Below are 15,299 nucleotides of genomic sequence, written 5' to 3' on the forward strand. Positions count from 1 at the left end.
ATCCCTCCTCCCTTCCTTCTGGGCTCTCTCCCCGTGGACAAGAATGATCCACATCATCTACAAACAAAAATATTTATCTGGATTTGTTTCTAACTAAAACGGGTCCAACTCAGGTGCACAAACATACTGTTTAAATGCCACAGTTAGTTTAGTCTCAGACCAAGTACATGAGGAAAGTAATCATCAGGGTCCATGATTTAAAAACCAAAAAATCACTTAGGCATACTTTTCCCTTATTCTGCTGAAGCCCTTTGCTCCAGATCCTTCCCTAACTCCTAAACTTTTAGCAGGCTTTCTTTCCAAATGTCAACTCTAGGAGATGATGCAGTTGAGGGTGTTTGCAGGCTTTCCCTCATATTACTTTAGCAAAGGTTAGTAACAAAGACCTCTTAAAAGAATAAATGAGCGGTTATGAAAGTTAGCAGAAGATAGATTCTGTTTTCCTACTCATGGATATTTGAGAAGCAAAGGGGATTCTTGTCTTTGTAATAACTGTGATATATGAAAAGGTATTTAATTTCTTTTATTCTCAAGGACACATGTTCTGCAACAGCTCTCTTAATACATGAGAGTTAGCCTCATACTGCCATGCAAATATATATAGGTATTTACATATTTCAAGGCAGGATTTAAACTCTTGTCTACTGGGAGCTGATGAACTGAAAATAGTTTAATAAGCTTTCTTTTCAAATTCTTAAGGGAGACAGATATTAGCATCAGCAGTATTTGTTGCTAAATGCAAATAAAATCATTCTGAGTATGGGAATTGCGCTGACCATGCTTCATGAAACAACAAGCAGAGAACTGCACCAAGAAAGTAGCAATTAAATATTTCACACATGCCTGCATGTCTGTTTATCTACAGCTTAAAGGGCTGTACTATGATCATGTCCAAGAACAACAAAATGGTGTTGGAATGGAATCCCCAACTAATAATTCTGTGCTTATTATTAACTGGTGGAGAAACCTACATTGCTACAAAGACTTACATGGAAAGTATCTGAGGAGAATATTGAACAGTCAAAAAAGCAGTCTTCGCTCCAACAAAATCAGCATTGATTGAACTAAGTACTGCAAATCAAGCATGTTTTAGTAATTTAAGTATCAAGACAATAAGAAATTAAGAACCTAGATATATGGAGGAAAAAAGGCACTGTGAGCAGTCACAAGCTTTTTAGACCAACCTCAAAATTTGTCTAAAAATCAAAAATATTTCTGAAGGTTACTATAATTAAAGGTAAATGCAAATGGTATAAAATTCTAAAGTTTATGAAGCTAAATCATGCCAAATGAACTCAACATTCTTTTTTTATTAGTGCCTTTTTAGATGCCAGCTCTAACCTATACAGACTTTAGTGGAATGTTTAGTACATGTGGAAAATTACTAGTTTAACAGCTTTCTGTACAAGAAAAGCTAAGGAGAGTATAATAGGGAGTAGTGTTCAAAAGGGAATTGTTTAGTTATGGGAAGCTCACTAATGAATCTCTGAAGGATGAGACTTGGGGAAAAAAGTAGTACAATCTCTGCACATGGCACAAATGATAGGCATAACCTCATGGAGTTTGCTGGGGAAAGCGTAAGAAGAGTTGAAGAGAATGAAAATATGTTGGAAACACAAGATGACTTTGAGGCTGAAGTAAGACAAGGATGAAATTTAAAACCACAAGAAGCTAGATTATACACTTGGGGACTAATAATAACAACAATCTTTGCTAGTTTTGCCATGACACACAAAGAGAAGAAATGGAGTCACTCATGCACCTATTAGGATGAAGAGGAGAATAGGAAGCCAGGAAAATAGAGAGAATTTGATCTGTTTAGATGAGCAAAAATGAGGCTTCTTTAAATGAGTAGAATGAAAGCTAGGTCAGAGAGAAAGATGGTTATGTGCCTGCTCTTTTAAAACACACTTTGAAAAGCAGGGTGGGACAGGATAAATAGCAGGGGCACAGAAGAATGTTGGCAAAGCTAGAAAACAATGCTGGCTTAAGAACAAGCCACTCCAAACTAGCCATACGCATATGTTCAAACAGTAAGTGTCTGGAATATCCTCCTAAAACAAGCAATAGGAACAAATTAAAAAACTAGCTAAATGATGGAAATTTGTATGTTCATTAAAAGAATTCTAAAATACATTTTTATAATAGGGAACTGGATTTGGTCACCAGGCAGTGCCTTTCAATCCTATGTTCCTTGCTGGTTTTCATCCTGTAATTATGGATCCTATCACTATAACCATAGTGTGTTGCAGACTTGGGTACAAGAATAACACACTGGTTTTTCACTAGTAACTCCTGAATGAAGTTACTAGAGAAAGAGGTTCTACCTCAAGTAACTGTATGAAATAGTATTGGAGGTTGCCAATTTAACTAACTTTCAGTGAGTTTGAGTAACCAACCCTTTTGCTCCCTGAAGTGGGAATAATCTTTGTGGTTTGTTTTTAGGATGCAATAGAATCTTGAACCTTGCTTTGGGAACTTTAGCCTTATACTAATACAAATAATAACATAAAAAAACCCTGGCAGACTAACCCTGACATTATAGCATGCTATGATGCTTTCTCTTAAGAGAGGAATATATTTGTCTTTTAGATCACAGAAGAACATCTAGAGACTGAATAAAAACATAAACCAGCTACATTTTAAAAACGCAAATTAGCATGCACCCATCTATTGTGATAGCATGGGCAATTACAGCCGTGGTGTCAAGACAGTCTAAACCTAATGGCTGAGTTTATTTGCTATGTTACTGGTCATGGGGAATGATCAGTTTTTATATTTTAATTAGAAATAGAAAAATAATATCTGCCAACTTTCTTTTCAGTATAGCAGCAGCTTCTTTTGCTACCATATAGTTACTGATGAGCCAGATCTACTGAGGTTAGCACTGCAGGGATAACAGAAAAACAAGAGAGCTTCTACTGTATCTTTGTACACCATCAGCAAGTTGCCTCCTAAATTTTCTTTACAAGACCTTTATCTCTAGCAATGGTGCATGCAGGAAATAGACTGGTGATTGATCAGCAATTGCAAAGTTGATTTTGCAGATCTAAACAACTGCAGAAGAAAATCTCACTCCTACTATGTCATTCCTTGTAGCAGCAATTTTCCCACTTCTGTACTAAATTCATGGTAGGAAAATTTGACAGAAACATTTAATTTCATTAAACTGATATGGTAGATAGCATTCGCTTAACATCAATTAGCTTGTACTATAGCTGATAATTTGGACCAGGGCAATATGCAATTGACATTCAGAGCTTGGTCTGAACATGATATAGATAAAGGGGGATGCCTCTGCAGCTGTGTCGCTCCTCCCCTGTCACTTAACTATGTGTGTGTTGAAGTATGTAGCAACCCCCCAGGGCATCTGCTGCTGTTATTACAAATTACATCAATGTGCTAAAGTTTAGTTTGAAAAGCAGTTTCTCTTTGTATACATTTTTTTAATAACTCTCAGTGAAAATGGAGTTTGCATCCTAAACTGATGGAATATATTTTGGCTACTGCAGCATTACTGAACTTGAAACTTCAAATTCATTGTGGTTTTTATATTTCCTTTCTGTAAGTGTTGAGCATAGCAGTGATATTTGGATATACATTATTAACTCTTAAACTGTTTTGTCCATCTTAAGGATTTGTTTTCACTTGAAAGTCAGTAAATACAGTACAGGAACCAGAATTTAATAGCTTAGGCATTAAAATTATATAGAAAATTTGGTTTATTTTCTCACACCAAATTTGTAGGTGACCTGAAAGAAGTAATGAGATGCTGGAGAGGGGCTCTTCATCAGGAACTGTAGCAACAGGACAAGGCATAATGGGTTAAAGTTCAGGTTAGATGAAAGGAAGAAGTTCTTTACTGTAAGGGTGCTGAGGCACTGGAACAGGTTGGCTAAAGAAGTGGTAAATGCTCCCTCCCTGGCAGTGTTCAAGGCCAGGTTGGACAGAGCCTTGGGTGACATGGTCAAGGGTGAGGTGTCCCTGCCCATGGCAGAGGGGCTGGAACTAGATGATCTTAAGGTCCTTTCCAACCCTAACTATTCTATGATTCTAAGAGTTGTAAAGTTCTAAACAAATTAACCTCAGCCTGCTTAGCTCCTGAAGTAGAGTTTGCAACAGCTAGTCTTGCAGCAGAGAAGAAACGGATTCTCAGCATCACCAAGAAGGAAACTATATAAATTGTCCTACAGAAAAATATAAAAGACAAAGGTGTCCTGACTCTCCCCTTTCTCAAGCCTTAAGTACTGCCCTATGAAAAAATGATTATGCCTGCTTGGAATTTCAGCCTGGGATCATCCTGATCTTTACATCAAGTGATCACTGGATAAATTGGCAAGCTTTAGAAGAGTGAACAAGACCAAGCAATCTCTTTTTCATCTTACTGCCTCCATCTGCTCCTGCACCACACTGAGGAGCCAGAGTCTGTTCAAAACAGCTTCATCCATCTATGGTCCTGCTTTGGCTTCCTCTTTCTCCCAGCATTTTGCCAGAAATCCTCAATTTCTCATCTTTATTTCTCCTTTGTCAGGTGCTTCCGTAAAGAAAGGCTGGCAAATGTACAGGAAACACTGACAAAAGGGCTCTTCTTTTGAACCATTGGGCAAGAATACAGACCTGTATACTCCAGCATAATTTCTAGTGAAGATAGATACTGGCTTCATGTCTTCTGTAGAGGTTATCTCAGGTAGCAATTTGCACAGAGGGATGTCAGCATGGTACAGGCAACGCTGATTAGCCCTGCTAAGGCAGAGACAGTTTTGGACACAGCTGAAACAGAATGTTAAACACTAGGGAAACATCACTATCAAAACCACGACCATTATGAGCTTTAGGCTTGCAATTCTCCCTGTACTGCCAGGATTTAAGTACCTGTATTTCACCTCAGTATCCTAAGGCACTGGGGGGGGTTGTGCTTTAATTTCAGATTTCCCTTTAGATTCTTCCAGCCTTGCCAAGGTGGCCTAAGGACAAATCCATTAATGCATGTGATATGCAAGTTTATTTACATTATGGGAATTATGTAAGCAGATAGATCTCACCAATAATTAAAGTCTTACGGGTAAAGTAAGATGTGACCATTTTCTTCTTCTAGCTTCTCAGAGTTTCTGTGCTAGTCACACTGTCCATACACTTTTCTTGTGAATAATTTTAAGGGGCAATGTTTTAAGGGATGATGGTTCCAGTCCTCCCATCTACAGAAGCTATGTGAGCTTCTCTCACCTATTTCTCATAGAAAGAAACTAGAGGAATTACCAATGTAAAAATAGGGATTAGTAAGGGAAGGCTCAAGCTCTCTCATTCTGATGACAATCTTACAAGATGCAATAAAATCAATAGTTTCTTTTGCTGAAAGATTTCATTCTGTCTACAGCAATGACAAGAGGAGAGTGGGCAAAGAGCTCTATTAGCTGTTCTTCAAGAATCAATCACAGTTATAAGCAACAGTCAGTATGACAGCAACTGAACAATGTACAAATACTTTTTTTCACAAAAATATCCCAAATTTCAGAGAAAAGGGATACTTTTAAAGAGGTAGGAAATTAATATTCATTCTCTAAAAATCAAGAAAATACTAAGCATTTATTACTGAAGACACTGAAATATGCTCAGTTTCTTCAGGGATAAAAGACTGAATCATACAAATTCAGTCCACCTGAACAAGAATATTAGATAATAACCAAAATTCATCTGAATGAAAATTTTTTCAGTTGTATCAGGAGGTTCAAATTTCAAGTTGTGCTCCTAGAAGGAAGTGCCCATGGCTGTGTCACTTCTACTGTCAAACAAGGACTTTTCCTCATTCACAGTCTGTCAAGCCTCTGAGCCTCAGGATCTGGTGAAAGACATGAGCCGAGCCAGCACAGAAGCACTGTCTTACACCAGATGAGAACCAGCTGTGTTACAGTGCCCTAATATATCTGGATGCATCATAAAACTGTAATTGGCAATTACAAAGTCACATTACGTGGTATATAGTGAGCTATTTAAATACATTATAAGCACGTATAACAAAAAAATCAGGTAAAAGGCATGTTCATGCATAAATAATGAGGGAAAAATATGACAATCAGCTTTTTCGATTTCATCACACTGAAATTTCTGTATGGTCTCAGCAGTGTGGAAGAGCAAATAAAGGCAGAGCAAAGAAAGGAACTGTGCTTGGAGAATTATTTTGTGGTGACACTGTGTGAGTTTATTGTGGCTCAATGGCAAGCACAAAATAATGATAGAGACCAAAAGAAACTGGCTAACACACCCCTACTTCTGTTTGAGGTGCAGGGGTTTTGAGATGCTGTAGTTAAGGAACAGCGTTACTTTGAGAAAAAAATAGACAATAGATGAATGTTGGAGTTACAGACAGAATGACTTTGTAAATGTGGACAGCAGACTGTACTCTGTCTTTTCATGCTGTCATGTTTCTTTGTTGATGTCTGTTTTAAGATCAGTTTGTTCCAGGCATCACCAATTGTCTTTTGTTTTCCCACAGCAGGGAAGGCTTAGTTAATCCATATGTCACGACAAAAAATTCAGGCTTCTCTTTGATAGGAACCAAGCATGACAGTAAACTATTGAAAAGGCGTTTTGGACTATCATTTCTTCCAAGCTTATTTACTGACTGGATGGCTTTCAAAAATAATAGGTCTGTTTCCAAAGATAATGAGCTAAGATGTGGTTCATGAAGTCCATGCAAGCGCACAGACAGACTAATTATGAGAAATAAACTAATAATAAACTATCTGTCTCTAGAAATCACTATCTGTTGTGATACACAAGTCTAAACTTCAGGGGACATGAATGTTTCCACCTGTTCCCTACTGCAATGATCTTATTAGCCTTAAGAGATGTAAAACAAATTTATTACTATTAAGTCTTAGACAGATCAGGATGTTAAGAACGTTATCTGATCTTTGGATGTGGGAGATGACAATTTTGCTGAGCAAACTCCAGTTCTAGTGGGTGGTTATATGGAGCAAATGCTATCTCACTAATATTTAGTTCAGGTTCCAGAATCCAGAGATTTATAAATCTGACCTGGCAAAGTGAAGCACCGCTTATTTTCCCTTTTCTAGGACAGATGGTGGACAGGACACAGCTACATTTTGATTGTAGAAAAGGCATACTAAAAAAAATAATGTGGCATACTTAGGAAATGTAAATTGTTCTCTCACAAAGAGATTTCTTCTTCTAGCAAACAAAATGCCTACAATTTTATCTTCCAGAAAAAGGGACTATGACCATCTTCTGCTGAAGCTGTAAGAATGCCTGTCACTACCTAGTCTAGCCAATTTTTAACTCTTAATTCCACAAGAAATTTTCATACTGCAAAGAGCTTTTCAAGCATGTTTACGACATAACCAAAATATGGGTATTCCAAAAAACCTTTACTATGTTCTTCTCCCTGTAGGTGGAAACCAAACAGGACTTTCTATGATTACTGACTATGCTCATGCTGTAAAAACAGTTGTAGAGTTGAAAATTGTGGGCCATTGTGTGTTTATGACTCTTTTAAGGCAGCACTTTTAAGGCTGACCCTGAATCACCTTTACAGAGCTGCTGAAACATCTATGCCTTATGTTACCAAGGAAAGAAACTGCTGCCTTAAAATGTTCTTAACCTTGTTCAGTACATTCTCATGCCATAACTGACTTGCTTGTAGTTGCCAATAAAGCACAGTCAGTGAGTTTAGAGATGACAAATGAAAGTTTCAGAAGTTGCTTCCAGAATCATTAATAATTTTTCTAAGAATTAAGAGCTCCCTTCTAGCACTGTGAACTCAAGACTGTTGTGGATGCTCTAGGTTTTGCTTATATTCCTATGAATTATTATATGATTTCTACAAGCACACTTCAACACATTGTACTTACATCAACACTTGATACTTTGCAAAACTTTTGACAAATACAGTTTGTTCTGGGTATATATGAACAATGAAAATAACATGGAGCTATAGACTCATCATTATTTTCTAAGCCATATTTTCTCTTTTGCACAAAGATGTTAATTGAAAATAAAATGTGTTTCCGATGCTTTACAATTCCTAGGATTTTTCTTCCACAAACACTTCCTGTAGAAGCTGTTCCTGAGAAAAGTGAGTGACCAAAAGCCCCATTTGGAGCTGCCTTGGTGAGTCTCCATGTACACAGATTACCACTTTTAGCACCATGAACAAAACTCCAGTTTGAGCAGCTCCCAGCAAATGTGGGACTGCACAGTAGTAAAATGTCCATTTAGCAGAACTGAACAGATGCATTTTTATTTATGAAATAAAACCTAGATTGTAAGGAGTGCAACTCTGAGACATAAATAATCCTACAGTGCTACAGCAACCCTAATGCAACACATTTTAAATCAATTTGCCAAAAAAACTTGTGCACAAGCCAAAAAAGCAGTTGAAGTATACTAAATTGATACCTGGTAGGTCATTTCTAACTAGCGCAGGTCAGACAGTTACCTGTTGGTTTCAATTAATCTTCAGAAAAACACCCTTGTGTCATGGTGTACTGTGAAGAAAAATAATGAGGCAACATAAAACAAAGTGCTTTACTTACAGTGCAGGCTTTGGGCTGTGTGAATCAAGTCTGTACTGAAAACATGCAACTCACCAGCACAGTGAGAACAGCAGGTCAGTGAAAAACAGAACAAAGAGCCAGGGTGGGGAGAAGAAGGAAATTAGAAAGTTTTGTAAGACCCCAGTTTCTATCAGTTAGGTATAAGCACTTTATGACTTCTTTCCACTGAAACTCTATGGATTGTATCAAGGAAATTAACATATTCTATTATTATCTCACTTGGAACTTCTTTAGCATGTTCATCCTGTCGATCTCAAAACACTTTACAAACCTCTATCAAAAGCTGCCTTAAAGTTCTGGAAAAATTTTCCTGAATGTTATCAGCAGTTTATAGACAGAAAGAAAACAAAGAAACAAACACCCAACCCCCCCCCCCCCCCAGTAAAAACTCATAGCAGTCAAATATTTTTTTGTATTACAGTAACATCTAGGGATACCCACTGAGACAAAATCAGTTGTGAAAAAACATACAGTGAGAGATTCAATTTTTATAGAATAAATAAACAACACATGGGAAAAAGCAAATGACCATTCCTAATTCACATGGAATAAAAAGGCAATATGTAACATGTCCAAAGTCAAGCAGAAGCAGAGATGGGATGCTCAGAGCACAGTTATCTTGAGGCCCATGCCAGTGCCCAAGCCACAAGTATTAGTACAATAGAATGTTCTTTTGTTCTTTCTTCTTTTTTTTTTTTTTTTAAGACAGTAAAGGGCATATAATTTATACATGAAAGTGCATCAGCTGATGGGAAGTTTACATAGACATTACATGCAGTTACAGTTTCTTGTTCAGTGACACAGTGAACATCTTTGAACTCTATGATGAAACCTCCACCACCTGGGGAAGGTTTGGGTTTTTTCTATTTCCTATTCACTATTTTGGCTCTGAAATAAAACTGCAGATGTGCGGAGAGAGGAACAGAGTACAACAGTAGCTGTCCTACAGGGAAGAATCCACCTAGTGGGCAGAATACATTCAGCTACAGATGTGCAGGAAACCTGTGGCACAAGAGAAGGAAGCCAAAGATGGGCTCATGAGAGCCAACAGGTTTCCACAAAGGTGTCCTGGAACAGAAAGGTAGATGGGTTGAAAGATCCTCTCACAACGATCATTCAGATCAGGAGACTTCTCCAGCACTTTCATGTATCTCTGTGAAAGATATATGCTGCCTTATAGAACTCTGTGACCAGGAATTTTTACTATTTGGGTGCAGCATCATAGCACCAAGGACTTGGTTCCACTGGGCAGAGAGCAGCTGGAAGCCACCTGCAGCACCTGCACAGCACCACAGCCACAGGACAGCCCAGAGCCAGAGGCTTCAAAAGATCATCCAGTCCAAGCCCTCCAGTTTCTCTCTCGGATTTTGTGACAGAAGAACATCTGTAAGGATGTAACATCCATAAGGAGTAACACACTCCTGTGCCTTCTGTAGTCCGCAGGATCAATATACAAGGTCCCTGGGCCTGTGAGAAGCTCCGAAATACCATAACTGAACAGCCACATAAAACAGTATTTTCAGAATTACGCCTGCTTAATCCTTCAGATTATATTCCATGTAGCAGTAATCTAAAGCAGAACACATGCTGTTGCTGTTGAGGAATCATAGAAGGTAAACAGAATGGAAATTTAAAGAAGTTGTAGTTAAGATCATGGAACAGGGAGAGAAAAAGAAGAGGAAGAGTAAATCTCAAACTTGCTCCCAGCTTGGATGCCTACATGGCAGCAAACAGAATTACTGGGAGAAGCCTTATGTCAGAGAGAAGTGCCAAATGGACTGGAGCAGTTTATTCTCTGGTGATCAAGGATGCTCTGCTTTTGCTGAGAAGTTCACACATCAGTGCCATCCATATACCGTAATGGATAAACACAATGTAAAAATGAACACTGGAACCATGCCTGGACAGTTTCAAGAGCAACCAATCCATCATGACAACACACATACCTATATAAAGTAGAATTGTACTGTGTTAATTGGGAGCCAGAACATCTCAGCATTTTACCACCGGGTTGTAACTGTAAGAACTATTTCTGTCACTACATATTCTCATTACAAGGTGCTAAAATTGGCTAACAAATATACTGCTCCTTTTTAATGTATAACATTACTGTACTTTAGTCACAGTTTCTTTTCTCATTAAAAACAATTTTTCATTGGCACAAAATAATTGCTGCAGTTGATTTGCATGCAGAGGCTTCCATATCACTGCCACATCTGGAAACATGAAGTCATATTTCCTTGAAACCCCCCCCAAAAAAATTATACACTTACTTCAAAGGAGTTAGTATTCAGCATTTGAGTGCCTACTAAGAACCCCAGAAGGATTTGTTTCTGCAAATATTGCCACAAATATACTTCAGTAATTTACTTTTGTGGCAGTTACTATCACAAAAAGATGAAATTACAGGTCATACACCTCTCAATCCAAATGGAGATTCCTAAAAAAACTTGGATAAGCCTCTTTGCTGATGAATATGCATCAGAAACATATAGAATCATAGAATAGTTAGGGTTGGAAAGGACCTTAAGATCACCTAGTTCCAACACCCCTGCCATGGGCAGGGACACCTCACACTAAACCATGTCACCCAAAGCCCTGTCCAACCTGGCCTTGAACACTGCAAGGGATGGAGCATTTACCACTTCCTTGGGCAACCCATTCCAGTGCTTCACCACCCGCACAGTAAAGAACTTCTTCCTTATATCTAACCTGAACTTCCCCTGTTTAAGTTTTAACCCATTACCCCTTGTTCTATTGCTTCAGTCCCTGATGAGGAGTCCCTCTCTGGGATCATCGAATATGGATAACATAGCTGAATATGGATAACATAGGTGGTCTTTGTCCAGAAGGCAGCTGCATCCTAGAAGGAACATAGAAAATAAGACACACAGGAAAGTTGGAGTAGGGATTCTTTTAGTGTGTTTTTCTCCTTTTAAAAAGCTTACTAATGAGCTGGGTATCATCAATCAACCTGTTTGTTTGCCTTTTCTTTTTGTTCTCTCCATTATACTCTTCAGTTGTATCAGCATTATTGGCCATTACTGGATGTGTTCTAGTGATGGACATATGCTAGTTAAAAGCTCTTTACCACACATCAATCACATCCCAAATGAACTGCTCATACCCTATATTTTGTAATCCCTTTTCCAAATTCGGTTGAGGAACAGGGTCCTGATCTCAGGGGTCAATATGGCCTCAAAGTCTGTATAAACTTCAAGGCAGAAATTGTTTATAAGATACTGGACAGAGAAGAAGTATAACAAATTACAACATCAAAAACCAGGCTCAATCTTTAGGTACAAAGAAAAATAACTTAAATTGGCAGGAGGACATTCCTCATTGTTTTTTTTCAGTAAAAGCAGCTCATTATTTGAAGTAAGAAACTCTCCCCCAGCCTACAAAAGCTGGAGATTTATAGTACAGTCACCATCTGGCTTTCTATGACATGAAGACTTTTCAACATGGTATCCAAAACAGTCAAAGACCAGCAGTTATGGTATTAACATAGTGTGCAGAAGCCATGGTTGAATTCCTCCTTTCCCTGATTCAGAGACAACTGTAACCTCCATATGCAATCTCTCAGGTAAGTTTTATCTTTAAGCTGCCTTGCTGTGGACTCTGACAAGACTTATCCCTCCATCTCAGAAACAGAGCTTTGACAAATAGTGTGTTCCTTTTCTGTTTTTTTGCATACCAATCTTCATGTTAAAAGCAGCTCAGATAACAGAGCTCAGATAACAAAGACAAAATTTGTGATTGAGCATAGAGGCTCGTTTACTTTGCTGTTTTTAAAGGCAGGATCCCAGACAATGTTTCTTGTAGTCAAGGAGAATTTGAGTTCAGAGGAATTTAAATTGTGTCCCAACAAAGCACTATGGCACAGAAACAGCACAGAAAGCTTGGATGCATGTTCTGGGTCAGTTTTATGAATAGAAGGTTTGGGGCCCATGCCGTACTGAAAAGATTCCCAGTGATTTCAAGACTTCAGGCCAGATCTCGTGGGTGAATTTTCCTATTATACAAGACTGCTATACATATGTTTAATTGCACAATTGCCTTTGTAAGTGAAGAAAACCCCCACAAATACTATCATTAGTCTGTGGCTTTGCAGTCTGTCATAATACCTGGGTAAGCACTGCTCAGCTGGAACACACTCTGCAATTTTTCACATGATCGCATACAGAAGTTGTGACTAGTGGTAACAGTTTTGGCACCCTCAATAGTGTTTATTATTGCCAGAAAAAAATCCTGAACTAACTAAAAATATTGGGCATATGCTACTTACAGGTTTACCATCAGAGGATACTCTATACATGCCTTTTAGAAGGCAAATGATATCTCATGTTTGCTTCTTTACTGCTTCTCATTTAGCTGACTTCCATTTCTTATACATCTTCCATATTGTTCACATGCTGAGCCAGAAGCACCAACCTTTAAGCTGTGTACGCAAAGGAAGAAGTTTACCAAGCTGCTTTACTTGACTACAGTGAGAAAGAAGGTGCTGGAACTTTGTGAAAAGAAGGGATATTAGGGCTAGGCTAACACAATGGAAGAGACAAACTGCTTTGACCCTGTGGCAGCAGGAGAAGGACAGATACCTTCGGGACAGTAAGGTGCAAAGTGAAAAAAACTGTAATAGCCATAAAAGCAACTTGTCTATTAGAACCAGGAAATTTTAATGTTACAAGTTAGCTCTTGAAACAACTATTAGGTTTTCTCTGAGGATTGAGGAGCCAGAGATGGCGTTGAGAGCAGCCCACTCTCCTTCAGCAACAAGGTGTCTGTATGCCCAGTTGTGCTTTGGCTCCCTAACAGCACCCAGCAGAACAACCTGGTGGATGCCATAGCTTCCATTCATGCAAATGCAGGTCACCCAGAGCACTCTACTATCCCATGAAGATTACAGATCATATTTGCCAGGCAGGAATTTTCACAGAATCATAGAACGGCTTGGGTTGGAAGGGACCTTAAAGATCATCTACCCCCTGCCACAGGCAGGGACACCTTCCACTAGGCCAGGGTACTCAAAAAGCCCCATCCAACCTGGCCTTGAACACTGCCAGGGATGGGGCAGCCAAAGCTCCTCTGGGCAACCTGTGCCAGTGCTTCACCGCTCTCACAGTGAAGTACTTCTTCCTAATATCTACTCTAAATCTATTATGCCAAACAGCAAGTTTAAACCAAACCCTGCTCTTCTGGAACAACTGCTTTCCCCAAAAGTGACATTATGAAGTGTTGTCCAGCCTCTGAGAACCTTGAAATTTTCCATTCTGGGTTCTGTCACACACAAATGAGCTAACATGGGTTTTGAAGTAAGCTGTAAAAAGTACATTGCTAACAGTGTGAACCTGGAAAGTCAGGGTTTTAGCTTTTCCCTTCAAATAAGGAAAGAAACCTGTTTTGAAGCAAAATATCGTAGCTATCATAATTCCTACTCAAAAAAAGTAAATTTATTTTACATTTTCAAAAATTTACTTTGTTTCAGAACAGGCCATGTGCCTTTGATATTTATAGAGAAATACTGGCATATTTGGATTAAGTGATGTGTTCAAAGAGGATGGGTAAACCTGACTGATCCTGAGGCTTTATGTCTTCAGAAAATCACATAAAACCCACTTCTTGAACTAGTTTCAAAATTTGCACTGAAACACATGAACAGATCCTGAAAAGACATCGTATGGTGACCTGGGGGAAAAAAAGACAGATTCAGAAAGTTTAGTAAGCTGACTTTGAAACCTAATATGCCTCCAAACATCACTGTGATAAGGCAGGAAAAGGAAAAAAAAAAACAAAAAACAGCCAAGGTTTTAGGACAAACAAATCAAAGTGGAGTGTGAAACTTAGAATGTGATCTAGTCTGTGGTTACTATAATCTATTAACCAAACTTTATTTATGTGTCCCAAAACAGAGACAACCCTCTTTCCTCAGAATACCCTGAAAAATTGAAAAAGCAAGAGTATGACTTCAAAAGCTCTTCAACACTGTAACAGTAGATCAAGTGCATTTTAATTAGAAAAAGATTCAGACTGCAGAGTACAGGTCTGGCTCTGGACCTAAAGTGTTCCAACGTGCAGTCTGGCTGTCATATTTCAGATGGGGCCTCTTACTTTTACTGTGGAAATAAAAATGAAAAAATTCTCCACTGTAACATTGGTATGAGCCCAAATTGACAATAAAATTGCTAGAGTTTCTTGGGATTTACTCTAAGAGGAAGTTTTATCACTGCATATCAGCATTAATCATGCATTAGGCTATAAGTCAAGTCAAAACAAAGTAATCACATATTAAATTTTGAAGTAAAAAAAAAAATCAAAAGTGAAATCTTGAGTATACTATATTCAGTAATCTGATGGCGACTTTAATAAAACCAGTATGTCACCCAGAAAACTGCAGGAATTCAAGTTTTTGTTTTATATACATAACATGCATTACATCATATGCTCCTCTTCTGAGCGGTGAAGACTTTAGGTAAATATATACACATACTTGATTTTATTAGGAATTGCATTCTTATTAATCAACCATTCTTAAGGATAGTAGTTCATGAATTACTTTCCCTAACTGTAACCTTCAGGCTTGGACATTTCTGCTGTCTGAAACTGGAGGAAAACATCGGCTTTCTTAGTATCATGTTTATTCTGCATGCACTATATGAACTCAAAAGCCATGTTGATTTGTTGCAGCAGCCATCGCCATTCTTTAAGGCACTTTACAGATAAAAC

Source organism: Pezoporus wallicus, unplaced genomic scaffold (assembly GCF_028554395.1).
Source record: "Pezoporus wallicus isolate ANWC-B61680 ecotype Strahan unplaced genomic scaffold, APGP_CSIRO_Pwel_v1 contig_6899, whole genome shotgun sequence".
NCBI classification, from domain to species: domain Eukaryota; kingdom Metazoa; phylum Chordata; class Aves; order Psittaciformes; family Psittacidae; genus Pezoporus; species Pezoporus wallicus.